Below are 25769 nucleotides of genomic sequence, written 5' to 3'. Positions count from 1 at the left end.
TTTCCAAACATACAGTAAGAGATCAATATGCATGTACAAGACAGTTATAGAATTCCCTTTAGACAGGATCAGAGAAGAGGCTCCCCACACCTCAACATTGTCAAAAGTACCAATGTGGAAGCCAAAAAGAGAATCTTAATAGCAATAAAAAAAAAACAAAAGGCCAAGAGATTTTCAGGGGCAAACCAAATATAATCACTTCAGACTTCCAAAACCAAGTCATGAAGTCCAGAAGGGCTTAGAGTATCCTATCCCAAGGTCTGAAAAAAACCAATTTTTAGCCCAAAATTCTCTACCCTGAAAAACTATCTATCAAATTAGGTGGGAAAATAAGATGCTTCCATGACAAACATAAACTGAAGAAATTTATATTTTCAAAACCAGCGCTAGAAAAAATACTCAAGAAGATTAACTAAAAAGAAAAAATAGGTAATACACATGAGAACCAAAGAAACAAGATTTTTCAATCCAGCAGAAAACTAAGGAAAGAAAAATAAACAGTATCTCAAACAAATAAAATCTTTATATGTTAGAAATTAAAAATTATCTCTCAGTAATCAAACTGAATGTGAATGGCCTCAACTTCCCAATAAAAAGACATAAAGTGGCAAAATAGATGAAAACTAGGATCCATCCATCTGCTGCTTACAAGAAACACACCTTACAAATAAAGATAGGAACAAACTCTAGGTAAAGTGCTGGAGCAAGATAATCCATGGTAATGGAACTCAAAGGCAAGTAGGAGTAGCAACTATAATATCAAACAAGTTAGAATTTAAACTCAAACTTGAACCCCCAAACCAGTAGAAGACAGAAAATTACCAAAATTAGAGAAATTTAATAAAATAGGGAATAAAAATACATAAAATCAGCAAAATCAAAGGCTGGTTTCCTAAAAAAAAAAATAGCAGGATAGATAAACCATTAGGAAACTATCGTCCCCTAAGACTCTGACCCGCAGGGACTTAGAGAACGACACAGACATCTCTTCAGCTGAAACATGAATTCTTCTTTAATGGATCCTTAATATGTCTCTCAATATGTCTCAATATGTCTCTGAATATCTCCCTCAATGCGTACAGCAAGCACTATATATATATATATATATATATATATATATATATATATATATATATATATATATATATATATATATATATATTCCCTCTCTCTATTCCCTACCAACCCCAAGCTTTCCACAGCTAGGGCATGCACATTTCTGACTTTCTCATAGGCAGGCTGGTGGTAGCACGAGGCTTTGCGCCACTGATCATTCTGCAGGCACGTAACATGGCACACTGCACATGCTCAAGGAGACGTCCATCTTGTGAGTCTCATGACTTGGCTGCAAGCCTAGGCGCCATCTTGAGTCCACGCTTGAAATAAGCCTGGGTGCCATCTCGGTCCAGCCGAGTGGGCCCCAACAGGAAACTAACTAAAAAGAGAATCAACCCAAATTATGAAGATAGATGAAAAATGAGACATTACTACTGACAGTCTAGAAATCCATAGGATTATCAGAAACTACTTTGTAAAACTATATCCAACAAAATGGAAAATCTCGAGGAAATGACAACTTCCTAGATAAATACAACCTTTCTAAACTGAGTCAAGATATAGAACACTTAAACCAACCAATAACAATGAAAGAGATTGAAATGGCAAAAAAGAGCTTACCGTCAAAGAGAAGCCCAGCACCAGATGGTTTTCCAAGTGATTTCTATAAAACCTTTATAGAAGAGCTAATCCCAATACTCCTCAAACTATTTCGTGAAATAGAAAATACAAAAAAAAGGAAAAAACAGAAATCTCCCAAACACCTTCTATGAAGTCAACATCACACTAATACCCAAACTGAAATAAGACAGTTCAAGGAAAGAAAACTACAGGCCTATATCTCTGATTAACTTGGATGCAAATCTATTAAACAAAATACTAGCAACAAGCATTCACAACCACATCAAGAAAACCATACACCATAACCAGGTAGGGTTCATCCCAGGGATGCATGGCTGGTTCAATGTACAAAAATTAATTAACGTAATATATCATATAAACAGAATCAAAGACAAAAATTACAAGATCATTTCAATAGATGCTGAAAAACATTTGATAAAATCCAACATCCATTTAAAATAAAAAAAAAAAACTGCAGAGAATTGGGATAGAAGGAACATATCTCAACATCATAAAGGCAAAATACAATAAGCCCCCTGCCAATATCATATTAAATGGGAAAATACTTCAAGAATTTTTCCTAAAAATATGAACAGACAAAGATGTTCATTATCACAACTTCTCTTCAATCAAGTAGTAGAGACTAGCCATAGCAATAAGGGAACAAAAAGAAATCAAAGTGTACAATAGGAAAAGAAAAACTCAAACTTTCACTATTTGCAGATGACATAATACTATATTTAGAAAACCCAACAAACTCAACCAAAAAAATTATAGAACTGATCAACAAATTCAGCAAAGTATCTGGATACAAAATCAATCTTAAAAAAAAAAACCAGAATCTTTGCTGTATACCAACCATAAATCCACTGAAAAAGAAATTCAGAAAACACTTCCACTCAGTATCTCCAACAAAAAAGTAAAATACTTAGGAATAAACTTAACCAAAAAGGTAAAAGATCTCTACAAAGAAAATTATAAAACATTGAAAGAAAAATCAAAGAAGACCTTAGGAGATGGAAGGATCTTCCATGTCCATGGATTGGCGAAATAAATATCATTAAAATGCCCATCCTTCCAAAAGTGATCTATAGATTTAATGCAGTGCCCATTAAACTACCAAGACCATTCCTCACAGACATAGAAAAGTCAGTCCTTAAATTTATTTGAATTAACAAAATTCCAAGAATAGCCATAGTAGTTATCAGCAAAAAAATCCATGCAGGGGGAATCAAAATACCTGGCATTAAACTATACTACAAAGCCAGTGTAATAAAAACAGCATGTATTTGGCACAAAAACCAATACATTGACCAATGTACCAGAATATAAAACACAGAAACAAGTCCACAAACATGAAGACAATTGATTTTTGACAAAGGGACAAAAAACATATACTGGAAAAAAGATAGCTTGTTCAACAAATAATGTTGGCAAAACTGGCTAACCATATGCAGAAAATTGAAAATGAATCCCACTTTCTCACCCTGCACAAGAGTCAATTCAAGATGGATCAAAGACTTAGAAATCAAACCAGAGAACTTGAGTCTCTTTAAAGAGGGCATAGGTCCAACGCTGCAACACATAGGCACAGATAAACACTTTCTAAACAAGACCCTCAAAGTCACAACAATTTAAAAGGTGAATCAGTACATGGGATTGCATAAAACTCAAGAGTTTCTGTTCAGCAAAGAAAACTGTCAAGAACCTCAACCAAGAGCTAACAGAATGGGAGAAGATTTTTGCCACATACACCTCCCATAGAGGATTAATATATAGAATATACAAAGAACTCAAGAAAGTCAACACTAAAAAACAAATCATCCAATAACACAATAGGCAAGTGAATTAAAAATAGACTTTACAAAAGAAGAAATTCAAATGGCCAATAAATGAATGAAGAAATGTTCAACATCATTGGCAATCAGAGAGATGCAAATCAAAACTACCCTGAGATTTTACCTAACTCAACTAGAATGTCAATCATTGAAAACACAAACAACAACACATGCTGGTGAGGATGTGAAGAACTGGGAACTCTAAAGCATTGTTGGTGTGGTTGCAAATTAATTCAATAAATATGGAAAACATTTTAGAGAATCCTCAGAAGAATGGGAACAAATCTACCATTTTATCCAGCAATACAACTTCTGGATATCTATCCAAAAGAAAGGAAACCAAACTACCAAAATAATGCATGTGTATTTATGTTCCTACCTGCACAATTCACCATAGCCAAACTAAAGAACAAGCCAAGAAGTCTATCAAGAGATGAATGGATTTAAAAACTGCAGTATATGTATACAATTGAATTTTACTCATTAAAAAACTCAATTACCTCATTTTCAGGGAAATAGATGGAAGTGGAGGACATTATGCTAAGTAAGATTGATCAATCACACAAAGTAAGAAATCAGATGCTTTTTTCTAATATGTGAAAGGTAAGGAGAAATGGTTCATAGGAGGAACTCTAGATGAAAAAGTAAATCCTATAGAGGAGCAAAAAAGACAACCTAAATAAGTGGATGGAAGGGGGGAGAAAGGAAATAATAAAAAAAAAAACACACAATGTACTTAAACATATCGAAGTCAACCACTAAGCCAAGCAAGGGAAGAAAGGATGGGAAGGAAATGGGGTAGGAATGGGGTATGTTAAATCAGTGATGTGTACATGTATGTACACACAAGTTTTGCATCCCAATATGATGTAAGAATAAAATGCACCAATAAAAAATTAAAATAAATAAATAATAAAAACATAACATATAAAACTAAAATTTCAGGCCATACAACGTACTGATTCTCATTTTTACCTCTTAAGCTTTGGGGCGCTTCTTGAGGTGTCTCTACCAGAACCTGTAGAGTGGCCTGTAGCTGCTTCTCATAATTGTAAAGTTTTTGGTCCTATTTCTAGGTATTTTGTCCACTTTGAGTTGACACTTTTTCAGAAGAGAAATTGGGGTCAAATTCCATTCTTCCATATATAATAAACATTTTTCCAAGAAACATTTGTTGAAAAAGCTGTATTTTCTCCAGCATATGTTTTTGTTGCCTTTGTCAAAAATCAACTGGCTAGGCTATATGTGAAGGTACATGCCTGTAATTCTAGTACTTGAGAGGCTGAGACAGGATGAGTACAGATTCAAAGCCAGCCTCAGCTCATTAACAAGACATTCAGTAATATGGTAAGACCCTGTTTCCAAATAAAAATAAATAAAATAGGACTGTTAGGCTGATTTCACCTAGATTCCTTCCTCAGTAGCATGCACACACATGAACACACAGACATATACACATAGAGAAACACACTGACTGGCTATAAGTTTGAAAATTTGTTTCTGTTCTGTAGGCAATTTATCTATCTTGTGCCAATACTGTCATGGTGGAACACTTACAGTGGAACATTACAAAGACAGAAAAAAGGTACAGATTAAAGCCTTGTAACCAGAGGGAGTAACTTGAAGTTACTGAAGTTTTTGGATACAGAACAGTTTTTATGCCAATAATCTTCTGACCCATCTAGATCCATCCCTTCTCAGGGCAGGTCTTTTTATATAGTGATTTCTTCCTGTAGTCCTTCCCTTTCTCTGTTACAGACCCCAAGCCTTTTGTTATACCCCCAAATGTGTTGATTATCAGAGTCAGAGATCTCTTGAAGTATGTGTCATCCATCCTCATCCTTGAGGACTATATAACCACTATAGGGCTGGGTGAGGCTCAGGGTTAGAGGAGCTGGGTTCCATCCCAAGCACCACACGAACAAAGCAAAGACACAAGTGCATGTGACCAAGCACAAATCTAGAATCCCTCTCTCCTCACCCTTGACTGTAAGGACTGCTCTCACTTGTGGCTGTTACAGTCCAGGTGCTGGAGAGCAATGGCAGAATCGGGGCATGGAGGAGAAGAAAATGACATCCTTCCTGCCTGTGCAGCAGGCTTGTAACTCCTTTCCCTCACCTCCCCCAGCCTAGACCTGGGTTATTTTTTATGCTAAGTATTGAATCCAGTGGCATTTAATTCTCTAGGTACACCCTGAGCACACTCATTTATTTGTTTATTTGTTTATTTATTTATTCATTCATTTATTTTGAAATGTATCTTGGTAAATTGCAGAGGCTACCTTGAATCTGCAACTCTCCTGTTTCAGCCTCCCAAATACTGGGATTTCAGCTATGCTGGGGCTAGACTGAAGCTCCTAAGATCACAAAGATGAAACAACAGAAAGAATCAGTAAAAAGCCAGCCTGCTTATGTAATCATATGAGAACACTACCACCACTAAGCAGAATTCACTGTTGAATAGAACACTGTTAGCAAAGAAACAAAGGATTCACAAAAAGAGAAAATTAATCATAGCACATATTTGACTAACGTGGGTATGATGATTACAAAACATACCAATTTAAATACTGAATATTGGCAGATATGGTGGCATACACTTGTAATTCCAGTATTTAGGAGGCTGAAACAGAAGGATTACAGGTTCCCAGCAAGCCTCAGCTACTTAGTGAGGAACTCCAGTTTAGTGAGACCATGTTTTAAAATAAGAGATAAAAGTAGGGCTGGGGGTGTAGCATAAAGGTAGAAATGTCCCTGGGTTAAATCCCTAGTACTGAAAAAATTAAAAATAAAAGCCAGGCATGTTACTGCATGCTTGTAATCCCAATACTTGGGAGACTGAGAAAGGAGGACCACAGGTTCAAGGACAGCCTCAGCATGTAGTAAGACTCTCATTAACCTAGTGAGACCCGGTTTCCAAATAAAATATAAAATATGTTTGGAAGTGTAGCCCAGAGGTAGAATGCCTCTTGGTTCATTCCTCAGTACCCCATACACAACACATACAAATTCAGAATTCAAATATAAAGCTGGAAGAGGCCTATTTGATAGATTATGAAAAAAAAATGTTTTCCATTAAATATAGAACTCCAAGCCAGGAATAGTGGCACACGCTGTAATCCCAGTTTGTGGGAGGCTGAGGCTGGAGTATTGCTGCTTCATGGCCAGTCTTAGCAACTTAGTGAGGTCCTCTGCAATTTAGTGAGATCCTGATTCAAAGTAAATAATAAAATATGGGGCTGGGGTGTAGCTCAGAGATACAATGCTTCTGGGTTCAATAACCAGTATTGCAAGAAAAGGAAAAAAAGTATAAGTATACATGTGTGTTTGTGTGTGTGTATGTATGTATGTATGTATGTATGTATGTATGTATGTATGCATGTATGTATGTATAACTATATATGTGTATATATGTATATATATGCACAGATATATAGAATTCTAGCATGTATATGTATGTATATATAAATATAGACATATTTATGTATGTGTGTGTATATGCAGATGTATAGGTATATAGACATATGTAGGATTCCAGCATGTGTGTGTGTGTGTGTGTGTGTGTGTGTGTTCACATGTGTTTGTATATATGCATGTGTGCATTTGGTGTTAAGTGTTTTGAGTTTTTTCTCCCATTCTGTAGGTTCTCTTCAGATTGTTGTTTCCTTTGCATTCAGGAGTTTTCAAATTTGAAGGTTTTCTTGAAGTAGTCTCTACCAGTCCCAAAATATCCTGAAGAGTTAGCCCTATGTGTTCTTCTAGTAATTGCAAAGTTTCTGATATAATTTCTAGGTCTTTGACCTATGCTGACTTTTATGTAGGGTAAGAGATGGAATCTAAACTTATTCCTTTATTCCTTTTTATCTGGACATCTCGTGTTCTCAGCATAATATGTTGAAAAGGCTGTCTTCTTTCTGGCACATATTTTGGGTGCCTATATCAAGAATCATATGGCTAAAAGTGAATGGATTCATCTCTGTGTCTTCTGTTCCACTGATCTCTGTTTTTATGAAAATAGCATGCTGTATCATTCCTACAGCTCTGTAGTATAATTAAAAATTAGGTACTGTGATGGTTCCAGCATGATTCTTGTGTTTAAAGTTGCTTTGCCTATTCTGAGGTTTTTGTTCTTCTATATGTATTTTAGAACTGTTTTCTTTAGTACTATGAAGAAAGCCTTTGGTATTTTGACAGGAATGTCATAGAATCTGTATGGGGCTTTTAAATGTGTGAGGCCATTTTGACAGTATTTTCTCTATCTATCCAAGAACATGGGAGTTCTTTCCATCTTCTAAGGTCTTCTTCAGTTTCCTTCTCTTGTGTTCTATGGTTTTCACAATACAGGTCTTTTGCCTCCTTGGTCTTTTATTACTAAGTATTTTCCTTTTCAAGGAAACTGGTAATTAAATTATTATCCAGATTTTTTTCAGTGTATTTGTGGCTGTTTAATTGAAAAACTATTGTTATTTTAAGTTGATTTAATATCTGGCTACTTTGCTGAATTTATCAGCTCTAGAAGTTTATGGTGGAAGATTTGTGTTATATATTTATAACAAATAATGTTATATTATGACTATAATATACAATAAATTATTATTTATATTATAATAATATATTAAATATATTTTATATAATACATATTTTTCATTCTCAATATAGAGTTATCTGCAAACAGAGGTAATTTCACTTCTTCTTTCTGTACTTGTATTGTTTTAATTTTCTTTTCTTGCCTTATAGCTCTGGGTAGAATTTCAAGTACTATATTGAATAGGAGTGGTGATAATGAGCAACCTATAAGGTCTCATCATATTCTAATTAGAAAACATAAGACACAGAAGAGAAAAGGTCAATATATTTAAAGTGATGAATACTTTGGCCTGCAATAATGCTCTTCCCATACAAGAGGAATAGAAGTATTCCAGATACCTTGTCCCTTTCATGCTGCTCTAACAAAATACCATAGGCTGGGTAAATGATTCCAAATGAAAGTTGATTTCTTTACCATCCGGTGGTAAGTCCAAGGACATTCTGCATTGGAGAGGGTGGGTGACTTGAACTCACTATAACAATACTTTTTTTTTTCAGTTATTTTTTTTCCTTTTTATTTTTTTGGCAATATTTGGCATTCTATCCATTTTACCAATGAGCCAAGTGGTCAGGATTAGACATATACTTGCAACCTCCTGAGTAGCTTAGATCACAGGTTTGTGTCACCATACTATTGGCTCCTGACCTAACATTAGGTTGGGGGTAAGGAAAAAGACACGGTCTTCAGGAGGTTCCCCAAATAACCACAGATGAGAGAACATCTCCCCCAGGTATCGGCTTCCTGGCACTCAAGCACCTGGTATATCAACCTTTTAATACGAATGATCCAGTGAAAAAAATGTGAGTATAGATATGATGAGCATTTTATTTATGTGTGTATGTGTGTATTACTATGCATTGAAACCTGTGTATTCTACCTCTGAGCTATAACCCTAGTCCAGTTTTTAAAATTTTATCTCCAAACAGTATTTCAGTAGACTGATGAGAGCCTCACTACTTACTGAGGCTGTGGTCCAACCCGTTATCCTCCTGTTTCAGCCCAAAATTACACATTGTTTTTAAACTGAAAAAGCCATTGAAGCACTCTATAAATTTTAACTTCTAAATATGTTAGTCTCCATACTGTATGAAAGCAAAGAAGTTTCTAGAGTTTTTCTCATTCTTATTATTAAACTGGGAAAATTCTTGGAGGCCAAATGTAAGACAGGTCCAGGAGGCCATGCCTCGCCCTGATTGGGCCATGTCTAGCCCTGACTTCACAAAAAGCCTTTGTGATGCATCAGGCATGGGTTATATAAGTACCTGGCCATTGCTGGGCATTTTTCCATTGAGAACAGGGAGCTATTGTGTGGTGACCTGTAGGACTGTGTCTTGGTGCTTGTGTGGTTTTGGATTAGGCTTGACTTTGCCTTATGACAAAGGACCTAGGATTTTCGATTTTGGCATTGGAACTATGAATTGTGGACCTTTGGATTTTTGAATTTGGCTTTGATTTTTAGCTCAGGACTTTGGATTTTGAATTTAGACTCCATGGCTAGTAAGATAGAAGATAGGAAGGTGAGTTCTGGCATCTCCACTGACAGTCCCTGGAAGGAGGCCCTCAAGGGCCAATATACCATTGTGTCTGTGTCCAACAGACTCTTTAACCATCTGAGTGCCACCTACCTCATGATACAATAAAGGATGAGCCAGGGTGCAGTTCAGGTGAGGCAGTAACAACATCAGGGCAGTGTGCCACCTCCAATAAAATCACACCATTCTGTTCTACCCCCAGTGTGGAGAGCTAGGGAGGCTGCCCATCCCACCAGCCCCTTGCTCTCTGGGCATTCCCTGAACCAAGAGGACATATAGTTAGGGCAGAAGGGGTACAGAAGACACAGCCTCCCAGCCATTCTCCTGGGCAGCATAGGATGGAGTAGTGCCAGCTTGATGGAAAGTTCCAACAGCTTGCCCAGTGAAAGCATGTCCAAAGAGATACTGCCCAACAAACACCAGCTTAGTCCAGAGGGGAGAGGAGAGAGCCTGCCAAGCAAAAGCCTGCCTAGCAAGATCCTGCTCAGGGAGAAACTGCCAAGCAAGATACTGCCCAGAAAGAGTCTGCCCAATGTTCACCTGCTGAGCCCAAAAGGGAGAAGGCACAGGCTCCCTACCATTTAGTGCTGGCACCAGAAAAAAGAAAATGACTGCTGGGCCACCTCTCTGCTGACCATCTCAGAGAGAGAAGAATGTGCCAGTGCCTGAGGTGTGCACCCCAGAGCAGAGTAAACAGAGGCTGGGTAGCATGTGTGAGAAGACCTCTACTCCAAAAATGGCACCCCTGCATGACCTTTAGGATGCAGCCTCTGATGTCACCTGGGGCTGGAGGAAGGCTGGCAAGAGAATTCTGGGCAGCATCATGATAGCCTGATGAAGCTGCCTGATGGACAAGAAGATTCACCCTGGATCCAGTCAAGAAACAAAGATGTGCCCTAAAACATTCAGTGCTAAAGTGTCTCTATCAAAAACAGGCCCGTGAGCAACACCAAGGGGTGCATAAGACACAGCCAGCCAGCCCTTCCCTTGAGCATTAACAGCCCACCTGCCACTCCACAGCCCAGTGTGGAGGAGGGACTCAACAGCCTGCCCATCAAGAGCTCCCCAGTAATACCAGGCCAGTGAGAGCCTGCCCAGCACAAGCATCCCCAGCAACACCAGTCCAGGAAGATCTGGCCAAGTGAGAGCCTGCCCAGCAAGAGCATGCCCAGCAAGATTGTCCACTCGAGTCCACTTGCTGTTCCACATCAAACACATAGGGAGCAAAATCCCCCATCTGCTGATCATTGCAGAGAAGAGAGTGAAGAACCTGCTGGTGAATTACCTGAGCACCATCCAGCACAGTGGACAAAGAGAGCTGCTGTTCCTCAATGTGGTGACTTATGTAAACACCCTGCAGCAAAGTGAACAGAGCTTGGCTGCTGTTTCTCTGTGCAGATCAAGTGAGAGGACTCCCACTCCCATCAAGGCATTCATTACAGACTGATTCAACTCAGCCCAGGTTGTACTCCAGGGAACTAGTGGCAGAGGCAGATTCAGCCTCCACGTGGCAACCCCATTGTGAGTCTGCAGCCACCATCCCGGAATATACATGTAGTGAGTGAGCTGCAGAATTGGGACCAGAAACTTTAGACCCTCTGCAGTTGCCTGATGGGCCAAAGCTTCACTCTGGATCCACCTAAGGAGCTTAAGAGAAGGCGAGCTGAAGTACCCTGAACTACTTGGTAATAAGGTGTCTCCAGTGAAAGCAGGTGGACACCACCAAGGAGGTAGAGCATGGAGTCAGGGCAGAAGGGGGCAGGAGGCACAGGCTGCTTGGCATTCCCTTGGGAAGTGTGAGGAGGAGGAGTGACAGCCTGCCTGCCCCTTCCTTGCCCAGTTTGGAGGGGAGGAAGGACTCTGGGAACAAAGACAGCCTGGCCCTTCCTGTCCCCAGACACACCCAGAGGAGATGCAGAATGCAGGCTTGCCATTCTTCCTCACTGCTCAGAAGAGAGGAGACAGAGCCTGCCTGCTGTTCCTCTGTGAAGCCCCAGTGAGAGCACCTCCATTTCCAGCACCATGTCCTTGAGGTCCACCAAGCCAGCTTGTCCTCTCAGGAGTGACTGACAGAACAAGACTCCCACTTCATGCAGCAACCCTGTTGGGTCCCGTGGCCCATCATGGACAACAGTCATAGCTGGAAACAGGTAATGGAGAGAATTGTGACTCAGATTACAAGGACTGTTTCTATTGCCTACTGGCCCCAAAGTTTTGCCAAGGGTCCAACCAAGTAGATCTATTGAAAGGGGAGCAAAATGCCCCAGAGAATAGACTTACGGGGTGTCACTAGTGAAAGCCGGCTGCTGCAATTGACCCCACCAATTAAGTAGACACTACAGTGTTTTCTTTTGCTCATGTTTGTATTTTATTGTTTTCAATTGATAAATCATAATCATATGCACTTGTGGGGTTCATGGTGAGGATTAGACAACTATTTACACTGTAAGATGACTAACTCTTTGTAATTAACATATCTCTCAGCTCCCTGGACCCTGAATTTGACCACAGTGGGCCCGCCAACAGACAACAGCTGCAGTGAGATGCTCCAACTCATTGACTTTGGGCTGAGCAGGAAGACTGAAACTACCAGGCAGCAGCTACAGTCTTCCTGTTGAAAGGCTCCATTTTAAAAGAAAAATTATAAGCCCTTAGCAGCCAGCTAATAGTTAAAAGAAAAATATTTTTTACTGCAGCTTAAGAAGTATAGGCTCAAGGATGAGAAATATGCAGTAAGCCCACCCTGTTCCAGGAACCTACCTAGCATCTTATCTATACTGAACGAGTCAGCGCGCCCTGTGCCGGGAACCTGATGACTACATCTGGTATCTTATCTAACACTTGACTACAGAATGTACTTTTCAAATGATTCTGTAATGTTCTGTAAACGCATGCAATCTGGCCAAAACCCCCATAACTAGTGGTCTTTTCCGTATAAATACCCTCAGTTTCAGTCACTCGGGGCAGAACTCCTGTACGAGTCGGCCCCAGTGCACTGGCTCCTTAATAAACCTTTTGCAGTTTACATCAAGGACATAAGTTTCTCGTGTGAAATTGGACTCACGTATCCCAAGGCTTGATTGAGGGTCTCCCCTCTGTGGGTGTCTTACACTGTGACATTCTCCATCTCTTCACCCTGACTTCTACCAGGACCATGGTATGGCTCTGAGACAGACAAATGGAATCTGGGCATTATCTTCCACTATTTGTTCATGAACTTCCTCTCCTCAAGACACTCCCTTTGAGGAGTTGAAGGAGAAGGTCCTGCAGGAATCTATGAGATGCCCCCTCACCTTTCCACAGATGTGCAAAACATCATCCATCGCATGTTCACTGTAGACAAAACCCAGAGGTTCTCAGTCCAAACAATCCTGGATTATGCATGGTTGAGCCAGGGTGATGATTCACCAATTTCTTACATGCCACTCCCAGAAAACCAGATCCCTTTATCATGAGTGTCATGCGTTACAAAGAGTATGACCCACACCAGACCTGGCTCTGTCCACCAAAATATTTGACCTCACAATGGCCATCTACCAGATAGTACAACAGGGAGAGCCAAGGTGCAATCCAGGTTAGGCAAGAGCAACAAGGCATCAAGCAACTTCCATCCCCATAGATACTTCTGCCTTCTCTTTTTTCCCAGTGTGGAGATCCAGTGAGCATTCATTTCCTACCTCCCCATTCTTGCTCTCTAAGCATACCCTAGTCAGAGTGGACACAGAATCATGGCTGAATGGAAGCAGGAGACAGGGACCATGTGCCACTCCCCTGCCCAGTCTGGAAAAAAAGTAGAGAGAACCTGCTTACTGTTCCTCAGGGGAGAATTCAGGCCCCCTATTTATTCCAGCCCAACCTGGATGAGACTGCAAAGAGCCTACCTGTTATTATCCTGCACAGATCTGAGGTATTGAGCAGAGTAGACAAAGCCTACCTGCTGTTCATTTGTGAGGCCACAATGAGAGCACTCCCACTCCTTGCATGGTCCATCAACATGACCTTTAGGGCTCAGATGCCAGCTTGTTCTCTGAGATAAATTGGCAGAAAGACTCAACCTCACCACGCAACCCTATTGTGCACCTGAGCCCAACACCATGGACAATAATCAGGGCTGGAAGCAGGTAATCCAGAGAATTGTGACCTACATCATAAGGACCTATTGTTGTTGCCTGCTGGCCCAAATATTTGACCTGGATCCAGCCACATAGATCCAGTAAAAAATGAAACAGAAGTGCCCTGTTTTCAATATTTACCAGATGTCTTCATCAAAAGAAAGCCACTGAAATAGACAGCAAAAGTAATTCACTCCAGAGTTTTCTTTCATGTATGCATTATTTCACTTTCAATTGATAAATCAGAATTGAATGCATCTGTGTGTTGCAGTGTGATGATTAGACAATTCTTTGCACTTTGGGATGGCTGACCTTGAATTATGCTATTTCTCAGCTCCCTGGGCTGTAACTTTGACTACAGTGTACTCTGACAGACAGCAGCTAGACTGAGATGCTCCAACTAATGATTTAGAGCTGAGCCGCAAGATCACCACTGGGCAGCAACTGGATTTCTCTTGTGGTGTTCTCCACTCTGCACCCTGAACTCTATAAGAACAATGAATAAAGCTCCCAGATTGACATAGAGGGCCTGGGGTCCTTCCCCACTAGTTGCTCAAAAAAACCCTTTCCTGCTTAAAGAGCTGGCCCTGCTGGGAGCTACAATTTTCCTGCTTGCCCTCCTGTAGATGTGTAAATCATCATGCATCACATATTGACTGAAACACAACACAGAGGTAATCAAATCAATCCTGATGCTCCTGAGGGGGCAGATCAAGTATGAGTATTCATGAATTCCTTAGAACTCTTCCCCAATACCTGAACTCCATGATGATGAGAGTCATACCTTGCTTCAGGTACATCATGCATAGAACCTCATTGTCTGTGTTCACCAAAATATTAGAACACTCAGAATATTAGGCCACACCTACCAGATAGTTTAAACTTGGTGAGCCCAGGTGCACTCCAATTTAGGGGAGCCATGAAGGCATTTGCATCCCCAGCAGATTCTCCTGCATTCTCTCTCCATGCAAAGTGGAGAGCAATTGAGGGTTCCCTTCTGGCCTCCACATTCTTTCTCTCTGAGCATTCCCTGGCCATGGATGACACAGAATCAGGACTGGTGGGCATAAGGCACAGCCTGCCTGCCATTCCTTTGGGTAGTCTGCAGGAAGGTAGAGACAGTCTGCTTGCCAATCCCCTGGGCAGTCTGTGGTAAAGTAGAGAGAACCCGTGTGCTGTTCCCCAGTGACACTGCCAAGCCTCCTCACTTAGAGGAGACTGCTGAGAGAATGCCTATCATTCTCCTGTACAACATGGGAGAAAGTGACAGAGACTGCCAACTGTTCCTCCATGAGGCTCCAATGCGATCACCCTCATTGTCAGCATGGCCCTACAGCATAACTTTACGGCATAAAGCCAGCTTGTCTTCCTATAAGTGATTGCCAGAAAAAAAACTCTTCCTCCACCAGGCAACACTGTGGTAAACCTGTCTCCACTACCATAAACAATAATGGTGGCAGAAGCAGGTAACCAGGCAAATTGTTACTCAAATCATAAGGACCTGCTGCTGTTGTCTGTGGGCCCCAAAGATTTGCCCTGCATCCATCCAAGAACATACAGTAAAAAAATAAATTCAAATGCTCTGTATTAAATACTTATACAGTGACTCCAGCAAAAGTAGGCTGCTGAGATGGACACCAACAGGTAATGCACTCCAGAGTTTTCTGTTATAAATGCTTGTGCTAATTTGATAAATCACAATTGAATGCATCTGTGGTTTTTAGTGTGATAGTTAGATAACTCTGTGCACTGTGGGGTGACTAACTTCTCCTAGTTATATTTCTTAGTTCCCTGAACCCTGAATTTTACCACAGTGGATGCTGACAGCAGCTAGAGTGAGATGCTCCAACTCATGACTGCGCTGGGCTACATGATCACTGCTGTGCCATAGTTACAGTCCTTCTGTGGTCCTTTTATTCTGCACCCAGAGTTCTACCAGGACTAAGCATAAAGCTCCAATGTGGACATCAAATTCCTGGGCATCCTACCCCACTATTTGCTCATTCCCTCTCCTCAAAACACCACCTTTGAGGAGCTGAAGGAGCAGTCACTGCAGGGAGCTACAAGGTGTCAGCTCACCTTTCCACTGATGTAGAAAACTTTATTGATCAGATGTTCACTGTAGACCCTATCCAGAGGCCATCATCGAAACCCATCTGGGCTATCTCTGGCTTAGCCTAGGTGAGTTTCTGCAAATCATCATGAGCCACTTCCCAAGCACCTGAACCTCAGGATATTGAGGGTAATGCATTGCCTGGGGTACACGACATACCAGAATGGCTACTTGTGTCCAAAAGTATGATGGACTCCCCCCTGCCCACCTAACAGAGTGAGCCATGATGCACTGAAGGTTAGGCAGGAGCATCATGGTATTGGCCCATATCCATCCCCACAGATATTTCTGCCTTCACTCTCCCCTCAATGTGGAGAGCCAGTGGGCACTGCTTTTTGAATCCACCTTTCTGCTCTCTTCTTCCCCCACCAAGGAGGGCACAGAATCATGGAAGAAGGGGGAAGGGGACATAACCTGCCTGACATTTCCCTGAACAGTCGGTAGGAGCGTAGAAACAGCTTGCCTGCTACTGCCTTGCTCAGCCTGGAGTAGAGTACAGAGAACCTGCCTGCTGTTCCCCAGGAGAGACTTTTGGAACAAAGATATATCTAGGACCCCTTCTTCCTCCAGACTTACCCAGAGGAGACTTCAGAGAAACTACAAATCATTCTGCAGATATATGAGAAAAGTAGAAATAGCATGCATCTGTTCCTCTGTAAGGACCCAGTAAGAGCACACCACCATCAGCATGGCCTTGAGTCCCAAATCCAACTTGTTTTTTCAGATGTTATTGGCACAAAAAAACTTCCCCTCCACCAGGCAATGCTGTTGTGCACCTGTGGCCACCACCATGTATAACAATAAGGCCTGGAAACAGATAACACGGAGAATTGTGAACCAGATTATAAGAACAAGTTGTTACATGCTGGACCCAAATACTTGCCTTGGATCCACCCAAGTAAATCCATTAAAAAGAAAACAGAAGCCAGGCGTGTTGGCTCATGCTTGTAATCCCCAAGCTTGTGAGGGGGAGACAGGAGGATCATACAGGTTGGAACCAGGCTCTCTGGCTCAAGAGACACTGTGTCCAAATAAAATGTAAAATATGTCTGGGAGTGTAGCCTGGAGGTAGAAAGAATCTATCCCCAATACCACCAAAAAAAAAAAAAAACAAAACAAAACAAAACAAACAAACAAACAAAAAAAACAATTCCCTGTATTTCATATGTACAAGTTGTCTCCAGCAAAACAGGCCACTGAGATGGACATCAACAGGTAATTATTTGCATCTTTTTATTTCATTTATGCCTGTATTATGTTTCTTTCAATTGATAAATCAAAATTGAATGTTTCTGTGGGTTTGTGATGGATAGATAACTCTGTACACTGTGTGGTGACTAACTTCTTCTAATTATCATATTTCTTAGTTCCCTGGGCCTTGACTTTGACCATAGTGGACTTGAACTCAGACATCAGCAGAAAGAGTGAGATGTTCCAACTCATTACTATGGGCTGAGCTTCAAGATTACCACTGGGCAGCAGCTGCAATCCTCCTGTGGTGCTCTCCACTCTGCACCCTAAGTTCTGGAAGGACAAAACACAATGCTTCAAGATGTACATTTGGGTCCAGGGTGTCCTTCCCTACTATTTGCTCACAACTCCCCCTCCTGAAGAAGCAGGTATTTCAGGGAGCTTTGAAGTGTTCACTCATCTTCCTACTGATGCAGAAAACATCATTGATCAGATGTTTATTGTAGACCAAATCCAGAGGCCATTGGCCAAACTTATCTAGGAAATCCCTGGCTTTGCCTGAGGGAGTATCCACCAATTCTTCATGATCTGCTCCCCAAACACCTGAACCTGAGGATCTTGAGGGTCAAGTGTTGCCTAGTATACAGCCCACACCAGAATTGCTACCTATGTCCAAAAGAATGATTGATTACCCAATGGTCACATATTAGATAGTGCAAATGCGGTGAGCCAGGGTGCACTGCAGGTTAGGCAGGAGCATCAGGGCATTGGGCCACCTCCATTGCCACAGATACTTCTTCATTCTCCAGTGAGCATTCCATTTGTTCTTCTTTATTCTTGCTCTCTGATTGTTCCCTGCCCAAAGAAGATACAGAATAAGGGATGAAAGTGGTCTGGAGACACAGCCTAGCTTCCACTTCTCTATACATTTGACAAAGGTGGACGCAGCTTACCTGTCACTCCTATGCCCAGGTTGGAGGAGACTCACTGTCTAGCAGTGATCTGTAACTAAAAAAAGAAAAAAGAGAAAACCTGTCTGTTGTTTTCAAGTGGAGAATTTTGGGACCCAAGACACAGCCAGGTAACCTCTTTTCTCCAAACCCATCCAGAGGAGACTACAGAAATCCTAACTGTTATTCCCCTGCACATTTTGGAGGAGAATAGACAGAGTCTGCCACCTATTCCTTGGTGAGGTCCAAATTAGAGTACCCCACTCCCAGATTGGCCCTCCAGCATGGCCTTTAGCCCCACCTTCCAGGCCACTTGTATTCTCAGGATATATTGGGACAAAAATATTTTCCAACCACCAGGCAAGCCTGTTGTGCACCTGTGGGCACCACCATGAACACCACTCAGGGATGGAAGCAGGTAAACTGGAGAATTGTGACCCACATCATAAGGGCCTGTTGCTGTTACTTCCTGGGGCCTCAAATATTTTCCTTGGATCCGCCCATGCATATCTAGTAAAAATGAAACAGAAGTGTCTAGTCTTGTACACCTATTAGGAGTCTCCAGTGAAAGCAGTTGCTGAGATGGACACCAACAGGTAGTGTACTCCAGCATCTTATTATCCATAGAATTATGTCATTTTTGAATGATAAATTATAATTGTATCTCTCAGGTTTAGTGTAATGGTTTGATAACTCTACACTGTTGGATGACTAACTTCTAATTATCATATTGTTTGTGTCCCTGACTTTAACCACATTGGACTCTGAAAGATCCCAGCTAGAGTGAAATGCTTCAACACATCACTTTGGCCTGAGCTGCATTCCTCCTGTGGGACTCTCCAATCTGTTCCCTGAGTTCTACCAGGTCCAAGAATAATGCTACAAGATGGACTTCTGGGGCATGGGCTTACTTCTCCATTATTTTCTCAAAAACTCCCTCTCTGATGAAAGAGCAGGCTCTGCAGGGAGTTAAGGGGTGATCATTCACCTTTCCACCAGTGCACAAAACATCATTGACCACATGTTCATTATAGACCAGACACAGAAGCCATCATACAAACCTATCTGAGCTTGATATTAACTATTACATACTTACAAGGTGTCTTCAGTGAAAGCAGGCTGCTGAGAAGGACAACAAGCAGGTAGTGTACTCCAATGTTTTCTTTTATATATGCTTGTAATATGTCATTTTTAATGATAAGTGGCAACTGGATGCTTTTCTGGGTTGTAGTGTGATGGTTAGATAACTGTCACTGTGAGATGACTAACGTCTTCTAATTATCCTATTTCTAATCTCTCTAGACCCTAACTTTGACCACAGTGGACTCTGACAGAAAACAAGAGAGATTCTCAAACTCACTGACTTTGAGCTGAGTCACAAGATCACTTCTGTGCAGCAGCTGAAGTCCTCCTGTGGTTCTCTTCATTTTGTAAACTGAGTTCTACTAGGACCAAGCATAATTGAGATGAAAATCTGGGCTCTGGGTGTCCTCCCTCACTATTTGCTCACAAATTTCAAGCAGCTAAAGAAACAGGTCCTGCAAGAAGCTACAAGGTGCCCACTCACCTTTCTCTATGCACAAAATATCATCAGATGTTCACTGTAGACTCAAACCTGATTTCATCAGCTAAACTCATCCAGCACGCATGCAGCTGATCCAGGGTGAATATTCATCAAGTCTTCATGAACTGCTTTGAAACACTTGAACTCCAGAATCATGAGGGTCATATGTAACCTGGAGGACAACCCCCATTGGACCTGGCTTTGTGTCCAAAGAATATTTGACATCACAATGGCCACTTACCAAATGTTCAAATGGGGTGAGCCAAGATGCATTCCAGGTTAGGTGGGAGCATTAGGGGTTGAGCCACCTCCATACCGACAGATACTTTTGCCTGTACTGTTTCCCAAATTGGAGAGCCAGTGAGAATTCCCTTCCTACCTTCCTGTTCTTGCTCTGTGAGCATTCCCTAGCCATGAAGTGCACAGAGTCAGGGAAGAGTTGGGGCAGGAGTCACAGAATACCTCCAATTCCCCTGCCCATCTGGGAGAAGAGTAAAAAGAACCTCTCTACTATTCCACAGGGGGACTTTGGTAGCAAAGACAGAGTGAGGCTCAACCTTCTCCCTCCAATCCCACCAGAAAGCCTCCCTGTCATTCTCCTGTGTAGCTCAGATGAGTGCAGACAGAGCCTGCCTGCTGTTTCTCTCTGAGACACCAGTGAGAGTACCCCACTTCCAGCATGGTTCTTTAGTATGGCCTTGAGGCCCCAAAGCCAGTTGTCTACCCAGGAGCTATTGGCAAAAAACATTTCCCCTCAACCAGGCAACCCTGTTGTGAACCTGTGGCCACCACCATGGACAAAAATCAGGGCTGTAAGCAGGTCACCTGGAGAAATACACCAAAATCATAAGGACCTGTTGCTGATCCTCGTGGCCGCAAAGATTCAACTTGGATCTACCCAAGTAGCTCCAGTGAAAGAGGAGCAGAAGTTTCCTTTACTATTTACTTAGAAGGTGTCTTCAGCAAAAGCAGGCTAAGAGCAAAAACAACAACAGGTAAAACACTCCAGTGTTTTATTGTATATATGGTTGTCTATGAAGTTTTCAGTTGCTAAATCACAATTGTGTCAGTTTTGAGGTTTAGTGTGATGGTTAGATAAGTCTTTAGACTGTGGGATGACTAACTCTTCCTAATTAACATATCTTCCAGTTCCCTAGATCACGACCTTGACCCATGTGGACTCCCACCAACATTGGACAGACATAGAAGGCCACCCGAAGACTCTTGGACACCAGGGCCACTCTGCTGGATCTTGATATTGATCCTGGTCTGCTTGAGCTTGAGTAACCACTCTGAGCTTTGCTTTATCTATATTCCATTAAGGTGATAATAATCCTTTACTTTATATCATTAATGTAAGTTTGATGTGGGACCAGACATTTGATGTCCCCACACAGATCTGGTCAGTATTGACTCCCTTTTCTGTGCTCACCCAGGCTTTTCTCAGGAGAAGCCTCTAGTATATAGTGCATCTGTCTCAGAATGAGGGTATCAGGCCCTGGCTCTGGGTGCTCATCACCAAAGTTTAAAAAAATCAGCCCTTAGGGAAACACTCCCCTGCTGTCCAACATTGCATAGGTTGGAAATGTCCCAGGCTCTAGACTGTGGGGAAATGCTGTATTTTTCCCCACTGCCATGGATCTTTCTCCTTAGGCTGTGATTAGAGACCAAGTGTCCTAGAGGGCTCTTAGCCCAGGGACCTTCTCAGGAGGGGTGAGAGCCTCTCAGCAGCAGGTGGCTAGAGTCTTTCATACAAGACACCTTCTACTCCTGGAAGACCATTTCTGCTTCAGCTGTGTGGACTGGAGTTCCACTCTTTATGACTCACTCTGTATGTGGTAAGTATCACTTCCCTCCAAAGTATTGAGGCTGTGTTGAATCTTTGTGCAGAACAGTTTCTGCTTACTAAAACCCTTTAGCCAATTCATTCCAGTTTTACCTGTTATAGTGCCTCCTCTCCATTACACAGGAGAGCAGCTGTGAGTCAAGAGTGTGTTGGGGATTGAGGTCTGGTGCTCTGAGCATCCCTGTACTTCACTCACAAGGCTGGTCTGAAGACTGAGAAACTCTAGCAGGTCCCTGGGAAGCAGAGCAACTAGGAGTGCTAATGGCTGGGGATGATGTTGCAGAGTGCCCTGGGAGTTCTGATAAGGGACTGTGCCCCTCATTTCTCTCAGTGGTGCTATTTCTTTACATGAGCTGAAGAAGAGACTGGCACTGGAGGACTCTTGGTAAATTTGGGGAGTGACATCTTTCTGGGATTCTCATCTCATCTCCTACCTCAGTGGAGGTTTTTTTTTTTTTTTTCCAGCTGTAGGTGATCAGCATACTTGGCTTCCAGACCCTCTTGCAGGATGAACTGTGGGGAACAATTGGAAGGTCCCCTCACTGGGGGTCTGTGGGTGAGACAGTCTTCACACTGAGTTTGGGGATGAAGGCCATTCTCTGCTCGCAAAAAAGTATTTTCTCCTCTGTTCTCCAAACACTAGGGAAGGATCAAATAATATTCTTGGCCAAAGAAGATCATGAAACTCCCAGCAATGTAGGGCTGGTAGCTGATGACCCCAATGATCCTTATGAAGAACATGGTGAGTTACACTTGCCTCCCCTAGACCCACACTCACATCCTGGGGGAAGGCTCAGAGCTGCAATATCTTACCCACTTTGTCTCAACAAAGGCTAGTCTGAGGTGGCATCAGCCATAGGTCTTCTCTGCATGCAGTAAGTCTCATCTCCCTCCAAAGTATTGAGGCTGTGCTGAGCCTTTGGCCAGGAGAGTTTCTCCTAATGAATCTCTTCTGAGTTTCTCCATTGACCTAAGCAGTTAGATGCTTCACAGTTATCAAGTTTGAAGGGTGGAAGTGATGGACTCCAGCAGTTACAGGTAAGTTAGGGTGATGGGGATTTGTCTGTTTAGTCAGGTTATAAGACTGAATTCTGCAGCATCAACCAAGGTCATCAGCAGGGAGGTACAGGGGCAGTCATGTTGATTGTCTTGCTGCCCTAGCAAGCACCTGGCACAAGAAGGAAACTCAACACAGGCAGTTTTCTTAGCAGCAGGATGCAGCTCACTTAGTTAAAATTATTTCCCATTTTATGGTCCTTGGCCAATTAAAACAATGGTTACTTGAGCCTAAGATATCACTCTAGAGTCTCATCAATCAAAATACTCAGTTCATCAATCAAAAACTTTTTTATAGTGTGGGATAAACCCATGACCATTATTCCTCAAACTACACACCAAGCCTTTTATTGTGGTACTAGGGATTAAACTCAGAAATATTCTACTTCTGAGAAATACCCCCAGCCCCATTTTTTATTCTTAATTTGAAAATAGTGTCTCACTATGCTGAAAAGAGACTCACTAGCTGAGGCTGGCTGCAAACCCATGAGCCTCATTTCTCAGCCTCCAGGTACTAGAATTATTGGTTTGTGCCACACAGCCAGCTCAAAACCCACTTCCAATGCCCTTTATGATAACTGACAAGACTTTTGGTAGAATGTGGCATAAATATGGCCTAAGAGCTTGCAGCAGCTGCCACTGAAATGAGGGCTTCCTCCTGCTTAGAGTTTTTCAAACACTATATAATGTATATATTCCATCTGGCATAGTGGCACCTGCTCATAATCCCAAGTACAAGGGAGGCAGACACAAGATGATCACAGATTTAGAAACATCCTCAGTAACATATCAGGGTCCTCTATAACTTAATGTGACTCTGTTTCAAAATAAAAAATAAAATAGGTCTTGAGGTATAGCTCAGAGGTAGAATACCCATGGTTTCAGTCCCAAGTAACACAAATGAATAAGTAAATAAGTTAAGTACATAAATAAATAAATTTTGTATATCTAGCTGTGTGTGGTGGTACACACCTGCAATCCTAGTACTTAGAATGTTGAGGTAGATGAACACAGGTTTGAAGCCAGGCTTCAGCCACTTAGACCCTGTTTCAAAATAAATAGTTTTGGGTTTGCTGCTCAGTCTCTAGTACTATAAAAACACAAAACAAAACAAACAAAATGTACTTCTGTGTTTAATTGAGCTGCTGAAACTACCATCTCTGTTGATTTACATTGTGTCCCTGAGATGCTAATTGGCACCACCACTGTCAGCAGTTTCTCCTCCCAGCTTTCCACACCCTAGAAATAATGAAAGAAGAAATTCTGCAGAACAAGTTGTAATCTTCACATGGCAGCAGTGTTCCTTGGACAACTGTTTGCTCAGGACTGTTGGCAGACTTCCCAGGACAGCACTTGCAGAAGTTTATTTCCAGCACTCAGGTCTTGAGAAGAGGGAAAGGTGGTGAGATGTGGGGAAAGGGCTTGGGCTGTGGGAATCTGTGGGCCCTGGCTGGAAGCCTGACTTGGACCCAATGAAGCCCAGAAACTGCATGAGCCATGGAGTTAGGCCACACTCTAGAAGGATGTAAAAGGATTTCTCATACTTGGAAGGCTGAGACAAAATGATTCCAGGTTTGTGGCCAGTCCTAGATGCTTAGTGATACCCTGTTTAAAAATAAAAAATAAAAAAAAAACAGGGCTGGTAGTGTATCTTGGATATGGAATATCCTTGTGTTTAATCTCTGGTGCCAAAAAAAGGGGAATAAATTATTTTTCAAGTCCCAGGTGAAGCTCAATGCATAAGAGCTTGTTCTGCAGTTATTGAAGGTATTATTTCATTTTTAAAATGACAGGGCAGCAGCTCAGTGTGGTGATGCATGCCTGAAAACTCAGTAATCCAAGGCTGAGACAGAAGGATCACAGACCAAGGACAGCCTCAGCAAGTAATGAGACTCTCATCATCCTAGTAAGACTCTGTTTCAAAATAAAAAATATAAATCAGGCTAGAGGTATAACTAGGAGTTAGAATGCCCCTGGATTCAATCCCAATACCACAAAAATAAAATCAAATAAAAAGTAAATGAGGGGTAGTAACAGGAAATTTTGGATCAGTGAAGTTTTTATACTGAAATAAAGAGGAATTCAGCCCAGGGCTTTAGATACCAGCATAGAATGCAAACCTGGACTGAAGGACTATGTGTGATGTGAATGGCATTTATTTATTTATTTATTTATTTATTTATTTATTTATTTAGTTCATACTGGGGTTGGAACCCAGAGGCTTTCTACCTCTGGGCTATACTCCCAGACCCATTTAATATTTTATTTGGAAACAGGGTCTCACAAAATTGCTGAGAGCCTCACTAAGTAGCTGAGGCTGGCTTCAAACCTATGAGATACTCCTGTTTCAGCATCCCAAGCACGGGGATTACAAGCATGCAACACCACACCCAGCTTGGCATTTATTTTATTTTATTTTTGTGGTTCCAAGGTGTCTTACAACATATATCAGTGTACCACATGGAAAAGGATGCCAATGGCCACTTCTGTCCAGCTGGGCCAAGAAATGCTGTCTTGTGTACCAGGTGTTTGAGCATGATCTGGATCAAGGTCCAGAGGTAAGTCCACAGGGTAGGATTTGCCTGGATTATAGTGCACCACCATACTCAGTTTATAGAACAGCTCTCCTATTCCCTTGCCCATCTTCTTGTTCCTGGGTTGATACTGCCAAATGATGCACTAACTGGAATTGCCCATGCCTTAGGGGAAAGGCCAGTGGTCACTGTGGGGAACAATTCAAGTCAGTCTTTTCCTGCTTCCACTATAGCACAGAGAAAATCAAGGGCTCACACTGTGTCAATCAGTTCTGGGTCATGCACACATGTATACAGAAATACCTGGATTTCTATGCCCAAGACCATGAGGAAGATGAGAAGAATCCAGCAGAATGGACAGAGGAAGCCATGCCCACTGAGGCCACCACCAACCAAAGAAGAGGAGAGACTGAGCTAATGTAGGCCTGAGCTCTGGGCTGCAGTCCTTCCACATAGAGTGATGTGGGCCTTTTTCAGAAAGCCTTTAATTCATCTTTGAGAAGGTGTCTTTCCCCCTATTGTTCTATGCACTGTCATGTATAGAATAACCTATTTTGATAATCAAGAAAGAGTCTTGGTCTTTTCTATATTCACTGAAAAAAATAAGGGTTTATAGGTACTGTGTCCCTCATGAACCTATCAATGAATACAGCTGACACTTAGAAGTTTTCTTAATTGTCCAGAATTTAGCCACTTGATATAATGTTCTGAATATTTTCAGTAGCCAAAAATCATTATCCAGAAATGATTTGTGATTGAGCTAATTTA

General features: G+C 41.7%; 1 pseudogene across 1 annotated transcript; it reads left to right on the top strand.

The window, feature by feature from the left end:
* The first annotated feature begins 15197 nt into the window (after window positions 1-15197).
* LOC308279521 (mitochondrial intermembrane space import and assembly protein 40-like) lies at window positions 15198-25419 on the top strand (annotated as a pseudogene). Its single transcript has 4 exons — window positions 15198-15306; window positions 15860-15928; window positions 22055-22153; window positions 25085-25419. The product of its transcript is annotated as a mitochondrial intermembrane space import and assembly protein 40-like (transcript).
* Window positions 25420-25769: the final 350 nt, after the last annotated feature.

This window comes from Muscardinus avellanarius (assembly GCF_963383645.1).
Source record: "Muscardinus avellanarius genome assembly, chromosome: Y".
In the NCBI taxonomy this organism is placed as follows: domain Eukaryota; kingdom Metazoa; phylum Chordata; class Mammalia; order Rodentia; family Gliridae; genus Muscardinus; species Muscardinus avellanarius.
This window is presented reverse-complemented; position numbering and strand designations above follow the sequence as displayed.